This window comes from Octodon degus, unplaced genomic scaffold (assembly GCF_000260255.1).
Source record: "Octodon degus isolate 3935 unplaced genomic scaffold, OctDeg1.0 scaffold00037, whole genome shotgun sequence".
Lineage (NCBI taxonomy): Eukaryota > Metazoa > Chordata > Mammalia > Rodentia > Octodontidae > Octodon > Octodon degus.
Window position 1 is genome coordinate 2799379 of NW_004524613.1, and position 18343 is coordinate 2817721.

An 18343-nucleotide genomic window follows, 5' to 3' on the forward strand; every position below is an offset into this window, starting at 1 on the left:
CTCTCTCTCTCTCTCTCTCTCTCTCTCTCTCTCTCTCTCTCTCAAATAAATAAATAAATAAAATTTAAAAAAAAAATCTATGAAGGGCTGGCCAAATAGCTCAGCATATTAAAACATCTGCTTAGGCAGGTGCAGGGGCTGGGGGTTTGATCCCTGGGCCTGTTGTGCTGGCCCCACCCAGGGCACGCTGAGATGGTGATTGAGCCTGGGCGTGCTGGTCGTTCCTGAAATCCTAGTGTTCGGGAGGCAGTAAACAGGAGGATCACTATGATTCGGATCTACATAGTGAGACCGTGTAGACCCTATAGAGCCTGTACTAAATACATTTTTTAAAAAAAATCTATGAATAGGTCAAGAAAGCAAAGTGATGAGGGAAGTTTGAAATAGTAAGTTGAGAACAGAGGGGAAGTTAGTTATTGCAAATATATCCTGTGGTCATAAAGTAAGTGCTGTTGCAGAACTGGAAGAATTATGTACGTCATCTGATCCCATTTCTCGCTGGCTTTTGAAACCCCTGCCAACATCTCTATGAAGTGGCTGTGGGGTCTCAGCCTGTACCTCTCCAGTGTCGGGGAACTGAGTACACTGTAAGGAAGTTACAGCTCTTCAAAGGTACAAACCCCAGAGACATAAACTCAGATGCCTCCAGGAGACAATGAATGAGACCAATTAGGAGCTCAGGAGCTGAAGGTAAAATGTCAAAGTAAATTGCACACATCCTATTTAATGGAGGCAATTGCTGCTGCTTCTCCTAGTGGGAATCTAGGTATATGGTAGTCAGGACTTTAGATTTGGCTTGTCAAGAGAAGTCAAATATCCCAATTTTTATGGGAAATTTGAGTTTTTAAACATTGGTAACTAATTACCTGTTTTATACAACACTGTTTTTTGGTTTTGTTTTTTTTTTTTTTTTTTTTGGAACTGGAGATTGAACTCAGACCCTTGTACTTGGCAGGCAAGTGCTTATTCTACTGAGCCATCTCCCTGGCCCCCTATATAACACTTACACAACACATAAGGGCAAACAAAACACAACCGCGGGCAGATGCTATCCACTGCTCAACAATGTGTGAGCTTGGAAAAGGCCAAAGTTGCTGGGCATAGTGGCCTACATCTATAATTCTGGCACTTGAACCCACAAGTGCCTCCACTTCCAGCCAAGGCAGGAGGATTTGTTTGAGTTTGAGGCCAGCCTTGGCTACAGAGCAAGTTCAAGGCCAGCCCGAACTACATAGTAAAACTCTGTCTCAAATTTTTTTTATTTTTAATTTTAAAAGCTTAGGCAATTTCGATTTGATTTGAAACTGTCTCATTGCTATATGTTTATCAATAAAACTTTGAAAAGAAAACAAACAAACAAACAAACAAACAAAAAAAGCTTAGGCAAGCACAGGGACCGCAGTTCAATCCCCAGCACTACATGCCATGCCGGCCCTGCCCCCAGGGTGGGCTGAGCAGGCCAAAAAAAAAAAAAAAAAAAAATTAAAAAGTCCAAGTCAGACTCTGACATTGGCTAGAACGGGTCTGGACTGAAATCTGAGTCTAAGTCATTGGGAGACTGGATTCTCTGGTAAAACACGTCTTCCTGAGCATCTTCTGATGTCACTGGATGCTCCTCAGTGAGATCATTTTCAGTAGCAGATTAATATTCCCTCGTACTGGCATCATAGTTCATCTCGCCGCCTCCTCATCTTGGACATATTCCCCTGTTGTTAAGTGAAGTTGCAGCGAATGTGCATGTGACTAAATCCTCAGGAATAGATATTATTTTCTCAAAGTTGATTCCTAGAATTAGAATGAGCTGACTCAAATGGATTTTAGTCATTGTGTTCATTTTCCTTACAATTTGTGCAATTTCTCACCACCATCAGCTATGAGAGGCAGGCGTTTCCTCCTTCATCCCTGCCAAGGCTGAGTGTTATCCTTTCAGAGAAATCTGGTCATTTGAAAAGTGAATGACAACAGTGTGTGTTTTTAGTGTGTTGTGTGCTGCTACACAGCAGCCACTGTGCTAAACACAAGTAAATAAGACAAATCCCAGTCCCGGTGCTTGGGTAGCACCCTGGTTCTGTTACCAGGCTCCTTTGAGTTCCTCTCGGCTTGAAGATTTGTGTGTCATTGCACTCACGTCCCTCGCTGTGCTGTGCTTCATACCTGAGCTTCATTTCATGCTCCTTCCGCCTCTGGCAGCCCTGCAGAGGTGAACAGGGAGCAAGGTCCGGGAGGTGAGCTAACTTGCCCAAGGTCACTGTGCCGTTAAGTGCCTGAGGAGGAAGCAATTAGCAGCCAACTCTTGTCTGGCTTTCTTCAGAAACATCAAAGATGTGAATTTAGAAGCCATTAGCTTGATTCCTAGCCCTTGAGCCTCCCTCAGGTCCCAGAGGCTCATCACACTGAGCCTGGGCACTCGGCCAAGCCAGAGCCATCAAGTGGGTCTCAGGTAGCTGGCCTCTGTCCAAGCCCAGCATCTTGTTTCTTCCTGAAAGAGGCTCTGGAATGCCGCCTCTTTGCATCCTAATAAATAATTCCTTTTTCAGTCTTTTCACACAAACCCTTTGGGCTCTCTTCCTCAAAAAGTATTAAATTTCCAAGAAGACTGAACTCTCTTATTAGCAGGACTCTTCGCGTTTGCAGTTATTATTTCCCAGGAGGGCACCATGACCTCAACCCATAAGAGGAGGAAAGAAATCCACCATTTCTGGGGCACCTGTTAATAGTCAGGGATTACCCCCAACAGTTGGTACCTTATTTGATCCTCACAACAAATCGAAACATAGCATTTGTAGCCCTGTTGTGCAGATGCAGAAGCTGAGTCTTAAAGAGATAAGTGATTTGCTCTGGATCATTTAGCTCACTGGAAAAGGATGAAACTATGACTCACACTCAAGACTCTGGGGGGCTTGCAGGTTAAGGCAGCTTATGGGGTAGCTCAGTTGTTTAAGCACCTGCTGGGGCAAACCCAGTCAGGTACAGGGGACCATAGTTTGTATTCCCAGCTCCCCATGCCTTACCAGATTGACCCTTAAGGCAGCTGAGCAACCAAAAAAAAAAAAAAAAAAAAGAAAAAAAGAAAAGACTCTGAACCTTGCAGATGGCTCAGTGGTCTAAGTGCCTGCCTGCAAAGTTCAAGGTCCCAAGTTCAGTCTCCAGACCTGCATGCCTTGTTGTGCCACCCACTAAAACTGGGCACTAGGGAGGCTGAGGCAAGAGGATCACTCCGAGTCCAAGCTGTGTAGTGAGACCTTATACCAAATAATTGATTAAAAAGATTTTTTTTAAAAAAAAAAAAAAAGACTGGACTTGATACTCTTGTTTATCATTTTTCATAGCCCAGAGTTGTGTCCAATATTGTAGCCACTACCCTTAAGCGATATGTGCAATACAATTTAACTTAAATTAAGTAAATGTCGGCGGAGTGCAGTGGCTGGGGTTCGATCCCCAGCCTGCTGTGCTGGCCCCGCCACCAGGGTGCACTGAGACAGCGATTGAGACTGGGCGTGGTGGCGCGTGCCTGTAATCCTAGGACTTGGGAGGCTGAAAACAGGAGAATCACTACGAGTCCGATCTACGTAGTGAGACCCTGTAGACCCTGAACTAAATTCATAGATAAATAAATAAATTGAATAGAATTCAGTTCCTCAGCAGTACCAGTCTCATTTCAAATGCTCAGTAACCACACAGCTCTGGTGGCTATCATATTAGACAGAGCAGAAGCAGAACATTTTCAGCATGGTGGAAAGATCTGCTGTATGGTGGTGCTCCAGAATGTCAGAGAAAAAGTAAAACTTAGTGACTTTCCCTTTCACTAGGTGCAGGCAATTATGGGGCAGGGGAGGGCTGTGATAAGGCCTAATTGATAAGGGTCTGTTCTTGTACACAGTTGTGTAGAGGACATGATTGGTAGTAGTAGTTCTTTAGTGCAGTGTATGATGACCAACTTGATCTGATTTGGATAGAACTTTCCTATTCTAGCATAAATTCTGGGGCTAGGCTTTAGGGAGTCCTTCAGAGGTGGCTCTCTGTAAGCAGGGCATTATCAAGCCAGCCGTGTGTGCTTTGGCTGTGTTTTTGCCCTTCTCCTGGTTTGGGCTTAATCAGCTTCACCCATGAAAGGTGCCGAGAGATCCTTTCCCATACTTCTCTGTTAGCCCCAGGTCCCCAAGGGATCCAGTGCTTCCTCTGTCTGATGGGATTGGGCTGCTGCTGGTCACTGAAATGGGTACAACCACAGGAGAAGACAGATACAAACAAAGCAAAGATTTTCACACATTAGGCTCCATTCTGGCTCGATCAATGGGTGACACGCTTGTTGCTAGGAAGAGGGGTCCTCCTGAGCATCAACAAGGGACAGGCTTGAGGGAGCTCTTTGATGAAGGGGCTGTCTAATTATAATGAAACATTTCTCCAGCCTAGCAACAGAACCCCTTTCCTATGTTTGGGAATTCACACTGTGTGTGTGTATTTTACTGGAGATTGAACTCGGCCTTTGCCCCAGACTACATCCCTGGCCCTCTCCCCTTTTGTTGGTGAGAAAAAATCTCACTAACTTGCCTATGCTGGACTCAAATTTGCGATCCTCATGCCTTAGCCTTTTAAAGTGCTGGCATTATGGACATGTGCTACCATTCCTGGATGAAATTTTTACTTTGTAAATGGAGGGCAGAGTCTCCCTCCTACCACAGAAGCTAAAAAAAAAAAAAAAAAAAAAAAATCAGATACTGTATTGGTAGGGAGGTAGGAGATGGATGGGTAGTCAAGGCTCCACCAAGCAGAGCACAGGTTACAAAGAAGCTGGAACTACAGGCAGTGATGTGTATGAGGTGCTGATATGCTGCCCATGGCCAGATGGCTGGACGACCATGGGGAAAGCTGGGCATCCAGTATTCTCACCAGATGAGTCCAGCAGCACATGGTCCCTCATGATCTGGCCATTTCTAGATGTCAGAGCAGAACAGCACTGCCTAGAATGTCAGAGAGGAAAGAAAACCTAGTGGTTTTACCCTTGCATGGTGAGCAGGCCATTTGCCATTTGTCACCTCTGTCAGAAGTCTACAGAAACATCCCTGTGACATTATGAACTTTTTAAAAAACTTCTTAATACCCTGCTAATAAATCCTTTCTTGATACCTTTGTCAGAGTTTGCCTCTGTACTTTATTTACTTTTTGGATTATGTACTTTCTGTAGAACAGATACAATAGTGCTCACTGGAATGAGAACAGATATTTAGAGCTGGAGTTTGCTGTAGGGGAGGCAATTGCTCAGCCTATATGATCTCTCTGGATCAGGACCTTTTGTCACAGCTCCAAGGACTTTGTTCCTCTTGCTGCATTCTTAGCATCTTCTTCACTGTCAAACTGAGCAAATCTCCCATATTGGCAGGAATGGAGGTCCTGCTCTGATTTTGCAAGACTTCTTTCATTACCTGAGTCACCTCCTGCAGAATTTGGGCTTCAAAATATCATTTGTCTATTTTTCTGGTAAGTGCCTTATAGTCCAGGATAAAGGAAAAAGGGAGAAAAGTGTGGAGAGGAAGTTCTGGGAATGGAAATGTGCTGATGCTATATTAAAAAGCATCCCACTGAGCTGGTGAGATAGTTCAGCAGTCTAAAGCATCTGTTTAGGCAAGCTTAGGCAATGGCAGGGAGCACAATTCGATCCCTGGCACCACATGCTGTGCCAACCCTGCCGCCAGGGAAGACTGAGCTTCCAACAAAAAAAAAAAAAAGCATCCCACCATTGAAAGGGGACTGATCATCTCAGTTTTCCCTGGCCAAGGGATTTCTTTCTTTCTTTTTGCTCTGAATGCCCTCAGAGCAGGTTTGGCTGGCTTGAGTTGTGGGGATCGAACCACAGCAACCTGAGCCTGACTGCTTTGTTGAAGCAGCCACTTAAAGAACCGAGCTAAGGGGCAGGCCCCCTGAGGAATTTCTTGACATAAGAATTTATGTTAGAATAGGAAAGTTCTATCCAAATCAGATCAAGTTGGTCATCATACACTGCACAACTACTAAAGTACTACTACTGCCAATCATGTTCTCTACACAACTGTGTGCCAGAACAGACACTTATCAATTAGGCCTTATCACAGCCCTCCCCTGCCCCATAAGTGGGATCTCTCTTTCTCTCCCTTCCACCCAAGAGATGGATCTTGCTATTTTGCCCAGCTTGGTTTCAAGCCACTGCCGCCGCTGCCGCCGCCACTGTCATCATCGTTGTCGTCTTCTTCTTCTTCTTCTTTTTCTTCTTCTTCTTCTTCTTCTTCTTCTTCTTCTTCTTCTTCTTCTTCTTCTTTTCTTCTTTTCTTCTTTTCTTCTTCTGGACAGGGTGTACAGGGTGTATAGGGTCTCACTGCATAGATCGGACTTGTAGTGATCCTCCTGTTTAGAGCCTCCCACGTGCTAGGATTACAGGTGTGTGCCACCATGCCCCTTCTCAATTGCATCTGCGGGGCCAGCACCTGCATCTGCCTAAACAGATGCTTTAATCCACTGAGCTATTTGACTGGCCCTCAAGCTATCTTCTTGTCTCAGACTCCCCAGTAGCTGAGACTATAGGTACATACCACCATGTGCAACTTCACTGTTTTCTTTTTCATTTTCATCGAAACATGAACATCTTTTTTTTATGACTAAGTGGTTTATGTCAGTATTCAGGGTTGGTTGAGCATTCAAGTAGCAATAGAAGTCACTATATAAAACTAAACAAAAGCCATACCATCATGTCAGTAGGTGCAGAAAGCGTCTGACAAAGTCCAGCATCTGTAAAGAATTAGAAAGTGTTGGATCTTCCCCTGCCTGCCAGCTAACAAGTTGGTTTGCTAGTTTCATAGATGCTGTCAGACAACTTCTGGTGAATGGATAAAGGAATGTATTACTCATAGTCCAGGACACTGCAGGAGATTCGTGTGTGGGTTCCCTTGATTTTAAGTCTGGGGATGGAGGGGGACACCAACGTGGGCGCTGTACACACAGTGAATCTGTGTTATAGTTGAGGAACTTTGAGCTTAGGAAAATCTCAATCTTATTAAGGGGCTGAGAACATCTTTTCTTATATGTTGAAAAGCCATATTTTGCATTCCTTTTCTCTGAAATTTCTGTTCATATTGGTTTCTTTTTTCTTTCTTTCTTTTTATCTATCTTTCTTTCGTCTTTTTTTTTTTTTTTTTTTTTTGACAGTACCAGGGATCGAACTTGGGACTTTGCACTTGTCAAGCTAGATATCACTGAAGATATCCAGCTAAATGTGGTAGATTATTCGCATGCGCCTCAATCTCCACCTGGGTGGCCAGCACAATGTATCAACCTTTGATGTTGTTAGGTCAAGAGAGGAGACCTTGGTGGTCCAGAGAGTTCAGTAATTTTTTGAAAAACAGAAGAAGCAGTAGTAGCTGACCTACAGGGGAGTAAGTCATGGCTGAAATGTTTGCAGGGGGGAATATTGATTTGATGCTACAACGTAAACCCATAATCCCTCCACAGAACAGTTGGATGCTAACAATGGGCATGGAACTCTCCCAGGTTATCTTTTGTTTTATTTACTTATTTATTTTTTGGCAGAACCGGGGATTGAACTCAGGCCCTTGAGCTTGCCAGCGAAGCGCTTATTCCACTGAGCAATCCCCCCAGCCAGAGGAGGAAGTGGAAAAGAATAAAATTAAGAAGAAAAAAAAAAAGGACCTCAATCCCCAAAGAACTTTTGACTAAGAGAAAATCCAAAGGAGGGGGAAATGAAGGTAGAAAATTATCAAAGAAATGTCAGAAGAAAATTTTCTATATTGAAGGCATAAAAATCTCTGAATTGAAAGAACTCAACTAGTGGAAGAGAGTGGGACTCCTCACTGAAGCAAATCATTATGCAATATTGTAATAGTGTGGGTGGAGGGAATAGGTGGAAATTTTCCAAACATTAAAAACAAAAAGGAAGAGATCAGGCTGGGGACATGGCTCAGTGACAGAGCGCTTTCTTGGCATGCACAAAGCCCTGGGTTCCATACCCAGTATCTCAGAAGGAGAAGGAAGGAGGCGGAGGAGGGGCAAACAGGGAAAGGTGGTGGCGAGGAGGAGAGTAGTCATAGCTGGATTAAAAATGACATTAGTCATTTAAAATCTGGGTACTGGAAATGTTAATTCAATGATGTGAAAATTCTGAGAAAACAAATTTTATCCTAAATTTCTAAACCCCATTAAACTATTAATCAAGTATAAAAAATAGTTTACAGACATACAAGGACTAAATATACTCGCTTCTGTGTACTCTTTCTCAGGAACTTATGGCAAGGTATGCTGTACAGACAAGAGGGAGTAAATCCACAACCAGAAGACACTTCCTATGCCAGGTGTAGTGGTGCAGACTTGTAGTTCCAGCTCTCAGGAGGCTGAGGCAGGAGGATTGCTGCAAGTTTGAGGCCAGCCTGAGTTACAAAGTGAGACCCCATCTCAGAAAACTAAAAGTAAAATTTAAAAGACATTTCTTGTCCAGAGCACAGGAAATCTCACCCAGGAGCAGGACATAGAAAGGTCCAAGTATAGAAGGCACTCAACAGCCCTGGCAATACAGTCTTGATGACAGCTAGTCTTTAGGAGAAACACACACACACACACACACACACACACACACACACACACACACCCAAAATAATGAACTATTTGTTGTGTGCAGGTATCTGAAAAAATTACTCCTATTGACCTGATTTATTGCACATGTAGAAAAATTAACAATAGCTACAAAGAAGACTAATGAAAATGGGGAAAAATTGAGACAATTATTAGCCTCAGAAATATCAAAAGCTGTGGAAGAAATGAAACATAAATACAATAAACATTAATATAAATACATATGTTACTTCACTCTCTAGACAAAAATATTTGTAGTCACTAAAAGATAAATATTTATTGCCAACTTTTAAATTTAATTAATTAATTTTGATTTTTTTGAGACAAGGTCTCACAACTAGTTCATATTGGCTTTGAATTCATAGCAATCCTCCTGCCTCAGACTTCTGAGAGCTGAAATTACAGACATGTGCCACCATGCCAGTCTCTGAACTATTTTTTAATAATGGTGGGTAGGGTAGGGAGGTAGGTTGTATTTCTAGGGAAAGGGCAGTAAGCTGTGGCTCAAAGGATGGTTCACAGCTTTTATCTTTACAGAAAGGCTCCACGTGGGCCAGGGAGATGGCTCAGTAGAATAAGTACTTGCCTGGCAAGCGCAAGGGCCTGGGTTCATATCCCTGGTTCTGAAAAAAAAAAAAAAAAAAGTTAATAGAAAGGTTCCACATCTCACAGTTTAATTCAATAGAAGTTTACTTTCTTGTTCAACTTGAATGATCCAGGTAGTCTGGCTTCCTGGCCAGTTGTTCTGTAAGGGGCATCTTGTTACCCATGTTCTTCCCATTTTATAATTCAGCCACTTCCTGTGGTATCAAGGTCCTTTAATTTTTTTTCTCACTTACTTACTTACTTTCTTTCTTCTTTTTTTTTTTTTCAGAACTGGGGATTGAACTCAGGCCCTTGCGCTTGCCAGGCAAGACTTATTCTACTGAGCCATCTCCCCAGCCCTAAATTTCTTTTCTTTTCTTTTTTTCTTTAATGTATTTGGTACTGGGTCTCACTACGCAGCTCAGACCCATAATGACCCTCCTATTTTCAGCCCCCCCAGAGGTGGGATTACAGGTTTGTGACCCCATACCCAGTCTCTGTGGCCAGCTCAGTGAGCCTGGGGGCTGATTCCTGCGGTGCCAGGAATCAAACCCCGGTTCCTGAGTTTGCCTAAGCAGGCACTTAGTCTGCTAAACTATCTTGCTGGTTCTTTCTTTAAATTTCTTCACTTTATAACTGGGCCTGTCGGGGAGATAGCTCAGTAGAATAAGAGCTTGCCTGGCAAGCCTAAGGGCATGAGTTCAATCCCTGGTTCTGAAAAAAAAAAAAAAAAAAAAAAAAAAAAAAAAACTTTCCTTCAAGGCAGCTCATAGCCATAACTGGGCCTGTTGGCATACACCTATAATCCCACCACTCCAGGAGGCTGAGGCAGGATTGTAAATTCAAGCCCAGCTTGTGCAGTGAGTGACTTAGTGAGACCTGGTTCTAAAAGAGAAAAAAAATGGAAAGGAGTTGAGGATACAGCTCAGTATGAAAGCCCTAGTTTCAATCTGCTATACTGGGGTTGGGGAGGGATAAAAAGAAAAAACGTTCTTCATTTTATAGTGGAGAAAGTTTAAATAATTGTACAAGAAGTTTTTATGAGTCAGGATGGAGAATGGCATATATGATTCAATGATCCAGAACATGAAGCTGCAAAGAAGGTTGCAAAACATAGTCTGTGTGACAGGAGCAAGTAAAAGTTTTCTGCCATGTCACACAAAACACAGGGGCTGGTGTGGGGAAGAATATGTTACAGGCATTCATTCGTTCGTTCATTCATTCATTCATTCATTCATTCATTCAGGGGGCATTTATTGAGCACCTACTATGGATGAAACTTACTTGTAGGTGCAATGGCTGTAATAGGAGCAAAGATAGACCCAGTTCTCAGAGAGTTGTTTATTTTTGTTTTTAAGAACCGGGGATTGAACTCAGGCCCTTGCGCTTGCCAGGGAAGCATTTATTCTACTGAGCCATCACCCCCGCCCAGAGAGTTTATGTTTAATAGGGAGTATCACTTGTGAATCTCATGGGCAGATGGGACATGGTCTTGTAGGGCAGGGTACAACAGAGTTAATGATTTTTCAGGAAAAAGTAAGTTCTTTGGATTTGAATATGAGAGCTGTGGGACTCCGTTAAAGGGTGCTGGGCTGGGGAGGTAGCTCAGAGGTGTAGGGACCCAGGTTCGATCCTTGGTACCACAAGCCCAGAATCCCAGGCCCAGCGGGCTGTTCACCGAAAACCAGGCATGGTAGCGCATGCCTGTAATCCCAGCGCTGGGGAGGCTTGAGACAGGAGGATCACTATGAGTCTGAGCTGCTTAACCCTGTATCAATCAAAACATAATAAAATAAATAAAAATAAAGGGTGTGATACTATCCAGTTTAGGTTTTTAAATTATTACTTTGGCATGTTGTGGGAAATGGATTGGCAGAGCAGAAAGAACAGAGAGACTAGATATTGCAGGCAGCGCAGCGACGAGGGTGGCTTGGCCTCGCCCTGAAGATGGAGAAACAAACATCTGAAAGATAGACTAAGAGAAGTGGTGACTGATTGGATGTGAGGGGTGAAGGGCAGGGAAAGCTCCAGAATGATTTCTATTTGGTTTGTGTCACTCACATGGTGGGCACTAAATGAGAGATACTCAGCAATAATTTGAGACACATATCAGATAATTAATGTGAAAGCGCTTTAGGAAGGGTGAAGGCGTAGTGCGCTCCATTTTACAGATGGGAAAACTGAGGAGCAGGACACCAGCAAGGCCATCCCTGAACCAGCCCCACCCCGCTCCGCAGGTTTGGTTTGTGTTCGTGTCCTGAGTCCCAATAAAGTTATTGAAGTTGACACTGGTTGCTAAGGAAGTGGGTCGCCGAGCCCGGTTGCTAAGGAAGTGAGCGGCCGCAGTCTCTCCCCATCCGGGGCAGCTGGGAATGGCTGAGCCTGGGGTTCGCCGCCGCCCCCGCCGCCGCCGCCGCCGCCGCCGCGGCAGCCGTCTGCTTTCTGCTCCGGCCGCAGGTGAGTCGGGAGGGCTTGGTGCCCGCCGGGCAGGACTGATCCCGGTGGCCGCCTGGCACTTTCCTGGCGGCGGGCACCGGCGGCGCCGACTGGCTTTGCTGCCCGCGAGCCCGAGCATCCCTTCCCCAGCCTCCGGGCATCCTCGGGCAGACCTGGCGGCTTATTTCCTCCTCCCCTAGGCGGGGCGGCAGTTGGACCCCCAGACTAGGGCACCCGGGGTCGCAGTACCCCAGGGGCACGTCGTGGTCAGGGGCCCCTGCTGGGAAGAGACAGGGAGCTGGCCTCGACGCTGCCCCTGGCTCTCAGTGTGACCTTGGGCAAGTGCCTTTCCCCCTCTTGCCTCAGTTGCCCTATTTGTTCAGTGAGTCCTAACTTTTGCTGCTCTGGGTGATTAAGTGGTGAGATGTGTATGGTAAAGTGTGAGAAAGAAAGAAGGGAGAATTGCTCAGGACTCCCGTTTGAAGTCTTGAGTGTCTGAGTTTGCGACTACATCTTTGTACCCTAATTGTGTGGCCTTGGGCGGGTTAATCTGAGCCTTTTTTTCTTACTTATAAAATGGGATAGTGGACTACTGCAGGAATCCAGTGACACAGGGTCTGTGAAGTGGCCTGGCACATGGTAAGTGCTAGGGAAACCCCAGGAGGTGTTTGCAGCATGGGGCAAGGCTTCAGGAGGAGATGGCTTTGGGACAGGTAGGATTTAGGCGTAGCATGCCAGCTCCTATGGGTATTTCTGCCAGTTGACCTTCTCATATCCCCAGCTTTCCTTCTGTCATCTTCACAGAGAAAGGAGGTGACTTCTGAAAGTAGTGCTGGTGGGAACAAACCTGAGAAACCGTCCTTCTGGGTGGCTGGTCTTATTTTCTAATTGTGACTTGTTGATTATTCCAGAAGAAAAAGTATTTTATGTCTTTCTGGAAGTGCTTAAAGCAGTCGTAACTCTTTACAAGTATATGATGAGTATAGTTCAGATGTGAAAGTATGCTCTGTAACAGAGGTGTGTACTATGTGTGAGGCCCCGAGCAGGTAGTGGGGATGGGGAGCACATTTTAGGTACATTATCTCGTTTAATCTGCACAGGCTTTGTCAAATGGCTGGTGCTGTCATCCGCATTTTCTAGATGAGGAAATTTAGTGTCAGGAAAGTGAATGGACTAGCTGGGCGTGGTGACTCACTCCTGTAATCCCAGCATTGAGGAAGATTAGCCAGGAGGATGGTGAATTGAAGGCCAGCCCAAACTACATAATAAGAGCTTGTCTTAAAAAAGACAAAACAAAAATAAGCCAGGTATGTTGTACACACTTGCAATCCTAGCACCAAAGGAGGCTAAGGCAGGAGGATGACAAGTTCAAGTCCTGCTAGGTGAACTTGTCATTAAAAAAAAAAAAAAAATTAAGAATATAGCTTAGTGTAAGAGTGTCCCTTAATTCAGTACCTAGTCTCTCTCTCTCTCTCTCTCTCTCTCTCTCTCTCTCTCTCTCTCTCTCTCTCACACACACACACACACACACGAATGAAATGGCCTGAGAATCTTAGTTTTTGTTTGAAACAGGGTCTTGCTATGCAGTACAGGCTGACCTTGAACTCACTGTGTAGCCCAGGCTGGCTTCATACTCAGTGATCCTCCCGCCTCAGCTTCCTGAGTAGTGGGGCTACAGGTGTGCTACCATGCCCAGCTTTGCCTGAGAATCTTGTGTCTGTTATATGACAGAGCTGGACATGTTTCTAGGTCAATCCTGCATTCTATTCCCCATTCCCTGATGTCTGTCATTTCTGTTATGAGGCCACATATGTCTTGTGTTGCTCCTAACTGCTTTGGCTGTAAGCTTTTGTTCCAATACCATGAAAACAAGATCTCATGTAAAGCTCCACTTAAACAGATACCATCTAACCTGTGGCTGTCAAGAAAGAGTTGCATGGGGCCGGGGAGATGGCTCAGTAGAATAAGCACTTGCCTGGCAAGCGCAAGGGCCTGAGTTCAATCCCTGGTTCTGCCCGCCCCCCTCAAAAAAAAAAAAAGAAAGAAAGAAAGAAAGAAAGAGTTGCAGTTAGGCCTGGTGGTACATGCCTGTAATCCCAGTGCTTGGGAGGCTGAGGCAGGAGGAGTACTTGAGTTTGAGGCCAGCCTGGGCTACAAAGTGAGTTCAAGACCACATTAAGGGCTGGTGAGATGGCTCAGTGGTCTAAAGCACCTACTTAGAACAAGCTTAGCAAAGCACAGGGACCACGGTTTAATCTCCCAGCACCACATGCCAGCCAGCCCCGCCCCCTGGTGGGCTGAGCTGGCCACACACACACACACACACACACAAAAATTTAAAAAAAAAAAAAAAGACCACATTAAACTGCATAGTGAAACCCTGTCTCAAAAAGGCAAAAAAGAAAAAAAAAACAAACAAACAAACAAACCAAAAAAACCCAACCCAAACTCCAAAAGGTGTAGCCAGGCTGCAAGTTAAAGTTTTGGCCTGCCACTTCCAGGCTGTGTGCCACTTAGCAGTTGTCTCCATGAGGTGGTAGTGGTAGCTGTTACGTGGAGTACTATGGAGATTGACTTGAGCTTACTCCACGTAAGTAGTCTGATGTGGCTGGTTAATGTTAGCTGCCATTGTTTTTGTTTAACATAGGACCTGCACTATATATTCTATTGATAATTGGTGAGTGAATAAAGTATGTGGTGAGGATACTGGGTTTGTTAGTCTTGCAAGGTTGTGGCATGCTCAAAACAGTTAAGTGGTAGCATTGTGAAAATGCTGGCCATATTACAGGAACTGTAATTGCTTCAGGAACTGGCACTGTCATGCCAAGATGGGTTGCAAGGAAAATGAAAGCTGATTAGGGTGCCAAGATTGGTAGCTAGACACTCAGTTCAGTTCAGTAGACGTTTACTAAAGCTGTCCAGGCAGGGACATGGAGGATGTTCTCCTAACCTTCAAGGAACCCAGCAGTTACTTTGACATGATTTGACTTTATAAAAAAATTGAACCAGGGCTTTGTGCATGCTGGGTAAGCACCCAACCATTGAGCTATATCATATTCCCAGCACTTTTTTTTTTTTTGCGGAAATGGGGATTGAACTCAGGCCCTTGCGCTTGCCAGGGAAGCGCTTATTCTACTGAGCATCTCCCCAGCCCACCCAGCACTTTTTATTATGTATTTTGCAACAGTTTCATTGAGTTCCAAGGTGGCCTTGAACTCTTGATTCTCATGACTCAGCCTCCTCAGTAGTTGGGGTTGCAGGAGTGTAACACCATGATCAGTTGATTTGAATTTTTTTTTTTTTTTTTTTTTTTTTTTTTTTTTTTGTTCTGAGAATATAACTCATAACCTTGTGCTTGCCAGGCAGATGCTGTGCTGTTGAGCTATATCCCTGGCCCTGATTTGATATCTTTAAGTGAATTTGTATGTTGTGTTTGATCTGGTTGCAGAATAAAGCCATTGGTTCAAATCTCCTGTGTCCCAAGACTTTATTTATTTATTTTTGCAGTGCTGAGGACTGAACTCAGCACCTCACACCTGCAAGCTAAGTGTTTTACCATTGAACACTGAGCTGTTTCCCAGCCTCGTATCCTGGGACTTCTCCCAGGTTAGAAACCTCAGGTTGCTCCCTATGTCTCTGGTTTTAGGTCCCCAAGAAAGAATATTGAGCTATCCCTATGGTGTTTACTGGTTTACAAAATGCTGACGTATGCCTTTACTTATTGGATCTTATCACTTGTCCTTGGAGGAGGGTAAGACCCAGGAGAAGGTCTCCATTATACAGCCAGGGAGCCTGAGTAAGGGAAGTCATGCTGCTAAGGAGTGGCCCACCTGATAGTGACGTCCGCTCTGTTGGCTCCAGGGTCAGCGCTCTCCTCAGCCGGCTTCATTGGTGTAGCATTTGCTAAACACCCGGCGTTTGTCAGCCGTGTCACAGCCTGGGTATGTGATTGTACACAGGCAGATGAGGTCCTTGTTCTCATGCAGCTTCTATTCGAGTGGCAACAAGCAGAAAAATAAACCAACAGATCAGTTTGAATAGGAATAAGTGCAGTGAAAGCAATGGAGCGTGGTGGCACATGGCTGCTCAGGGCATTGTGGGCACTGCTACTTTAATTAGGAGGTCAGAGAAAGCCTGTTTAAGGCAGTGACATTTTTGCTGGGATTTGCTCCCAGGAAGGGGCCAGCTATTAGAAGATGTGTCAGAAGGAACAGCAGGGCTGAGAGCTGTGAGGTGGGAGTGAGCTTGGTGAATCCCAGGAGTCCTAAGGAGGATTGAGTGACAGGAGAGGAGTCCGGACAGTGGAGGTCTTTGGTCATAGAGGGTCCGGTAGGCTGGAGTGAGGAGTTGGGCTTTTATTCTAAAAGCAGTAAGGAGCCATTGAAGGGTTTTGAGGAGTGATATGACCTGGTTTTTTTTTTAATCACTAGTTGGAGATTCCTCAGAAACCTAAAATTAGATATTTCATTTGACTCATCCATCTAGATATTTTCCTAGAAGTTAAAACTATCATATTACAGTGAAATATGCATACCCATGTTTATATCAGCACAATTTTAAATAGCTAAATCTTGGAAGCAGTCTATACCCATCAACAGATGAATGGATAAAAAGAAATGTATTATTCACAATGGAATACTACTGTGCTGTAAAGAAGCATGCATTTGAGACATTTGTAGGAAAATGGATGCACCTTGAGACCATAGTTTTGAGTAAAATAAATGAAGATACCTATCTTATACAGTATAGTGCTAACTTCTTTTACATGAGAAACACAACGTATGAATGAAGAGCAAAAGAAAAGGCCATGAAAAATAGGGATAGATCTTGTGCAGATGGGAAGGGGACCAAGAAAAAAGGAGAAGAGAAAGTTAACAGCCGTGTGCGTACTTACTCTCTACAATGAATGTAATCATTACCTACTACAAATATGTTAATTAAGAAAGTCACTCTAAGACCTGCTGGTGTGACTCAGTGTTTGAGTGTTTCCCTAGCCTGTGCAAGGCCCTGAGTTCTGTCCCCAACTCTGGAGACGAGACATCACCTGCCTTTTATGTGATTAGTAAATTTTATTTATTTATTTATTTATTTATTTATTTATTTATTTATTTATGACAAGGTTTCATCATGTAGTCCAGGCTGGCCTCGAACTTATGTTGATCCTCCTGCCTCAGCCTCATGAATGCTAGGATTACAGGTCTGTGCCACCATTCCTAGCAGGCCATTGAATTTTAGAGGACAGAAGAGAGACAGCCAGGAGACTAATTGGGAGGTTAGATGGGTGATGGTGGCCTTCCAGGATGGTAACAGAGGATGGGTGGGGATGTGTTTTGGAGTTGGAACCACAGGGTGGGGAGAGTGAGAGGAATTGATGATTCCTGGGCTTTGGCCTGAGCAGGTGGATGTTGGAAGTGCCACTGGCCTCAGATGATGAGAGGACTTTGAGGTGAGGTGCCCTGTGAGGAAGAATGAGCTCAGGTTCTCTCTGAACTCAGAGGAGAGGTGCAGGGTGTAAATGCCATGCCACAGAGTCCACGGGGAGGGAATCCTGCTTCTGCCAGAGAAGATGGCCAGGTAGGTCTGACAGGAGCCCCCACCTTGGCCAGCCGGAAGTCCTGCCTTTATCCACAGGCCTCTTTGCCAATATGGAGCAGTGGGTGTGGGGTTTGTCAGGGCAGTGCCCATCTGTCTCATGCTGTTGGCATTGCTGTTCTTGGCTGAGGGAGGCTGGCAGGAGGCCGGCCAGCTCGGGCAGAGGGAATAGTCACTAGCAAAGTAGCAAAGCTTGCTCCCGGGTGCCTCAAATGACTCTGCTTACCCTGCCAAACTGTTCTGTGCTGGCCATCAAAAGGTGGTTCTAAAGTTTCAGAGCTTTTGACTTGGGAATCCCTTGAGCTTTTGTGTTCTGCCAGAATTCCTGGAGGATTCTTGAATGGAGTGTATCTTCTGAGCAAGGCATACAGACTTCATGTTCAGATATTCCAATCATTGTACTTGTACATTTAGTATCACAGTGTTGTAAATTCAACATTGTGAATAACGAAACTGATAGTCTTGCACTACTGCTGTTATAGCTTTTCTTGCAGCTTAGAATATTCTTTTCTGTGCAGTTTCATTTGCTAATTTTCAGTCATTAATGAGATGTAGAGAGGTCATTCCTGTTTGTCAGTAATACTAAGCCCCTGCTAGGTGCTGGGTTAGGCAGATCCTTGTGGCTCAAAGTGCCATTGTGTGACCGAGGTGCTTATGCCTCTGGGAGCTTGTTCAGAATGCAGAATCTAGTCTGGATCTAGAAAACCGGGATCTGCATTTTACAAGATCCTCAGGTGCTCACCTGTGCAGGTTAGAGTTTTGAGGAGAACAGAAGCAAAGCTAGGACTTCTAGCGATCATGACCATACAGGTCATAGAGGGAGTGAACATTTCCCGCAGTACGTGCTGCTGTAAGCGCTGCACTGACGGGTCTCATGTAGCCCTCCCAGCGGCTGTTTATCATGGGCATTGTTCCCCCCACTTTCCAGAAGAGCGCTACCTAAGTCAGGTAGCACTCCCTCAGCTGCTAACTTGAGGTCTGTTGTGCTGTCTACCTCTCTTCTGTCTACCTCTCTGTCTCTCTGTCTATCTCTCTGTCTGTCTCTCCCATCTTTCCTCTTTCCCTCCCCCCTTCCCTCTGTCTGTTTCTCTCTCTCTCTCTCTCTCTCTCTCTCTCT

General features: G+C 44.7%; 1 protein-coding gene across 1 annotated transcript in view; it reads left to right on the top strand.

The window, feature by feature from the left end:
- Window positions 1–11547: 11547 nt before the first annotated feature.
- Kif3b (kinesin family member 3B) overlaps window positions 11548–18343 on the top strand; it is a 44375-nt gene continuing 37579 nt past the window's right edge. The window contains exon 1 of the mRNA XM_004630802.2: window positions 11548–11655. The gene's annotated coding sequence lies outside the window, so the exon portion shown is untranslated. The remainder of the gene's footprint in view (window positions 11656–18343) is intronic.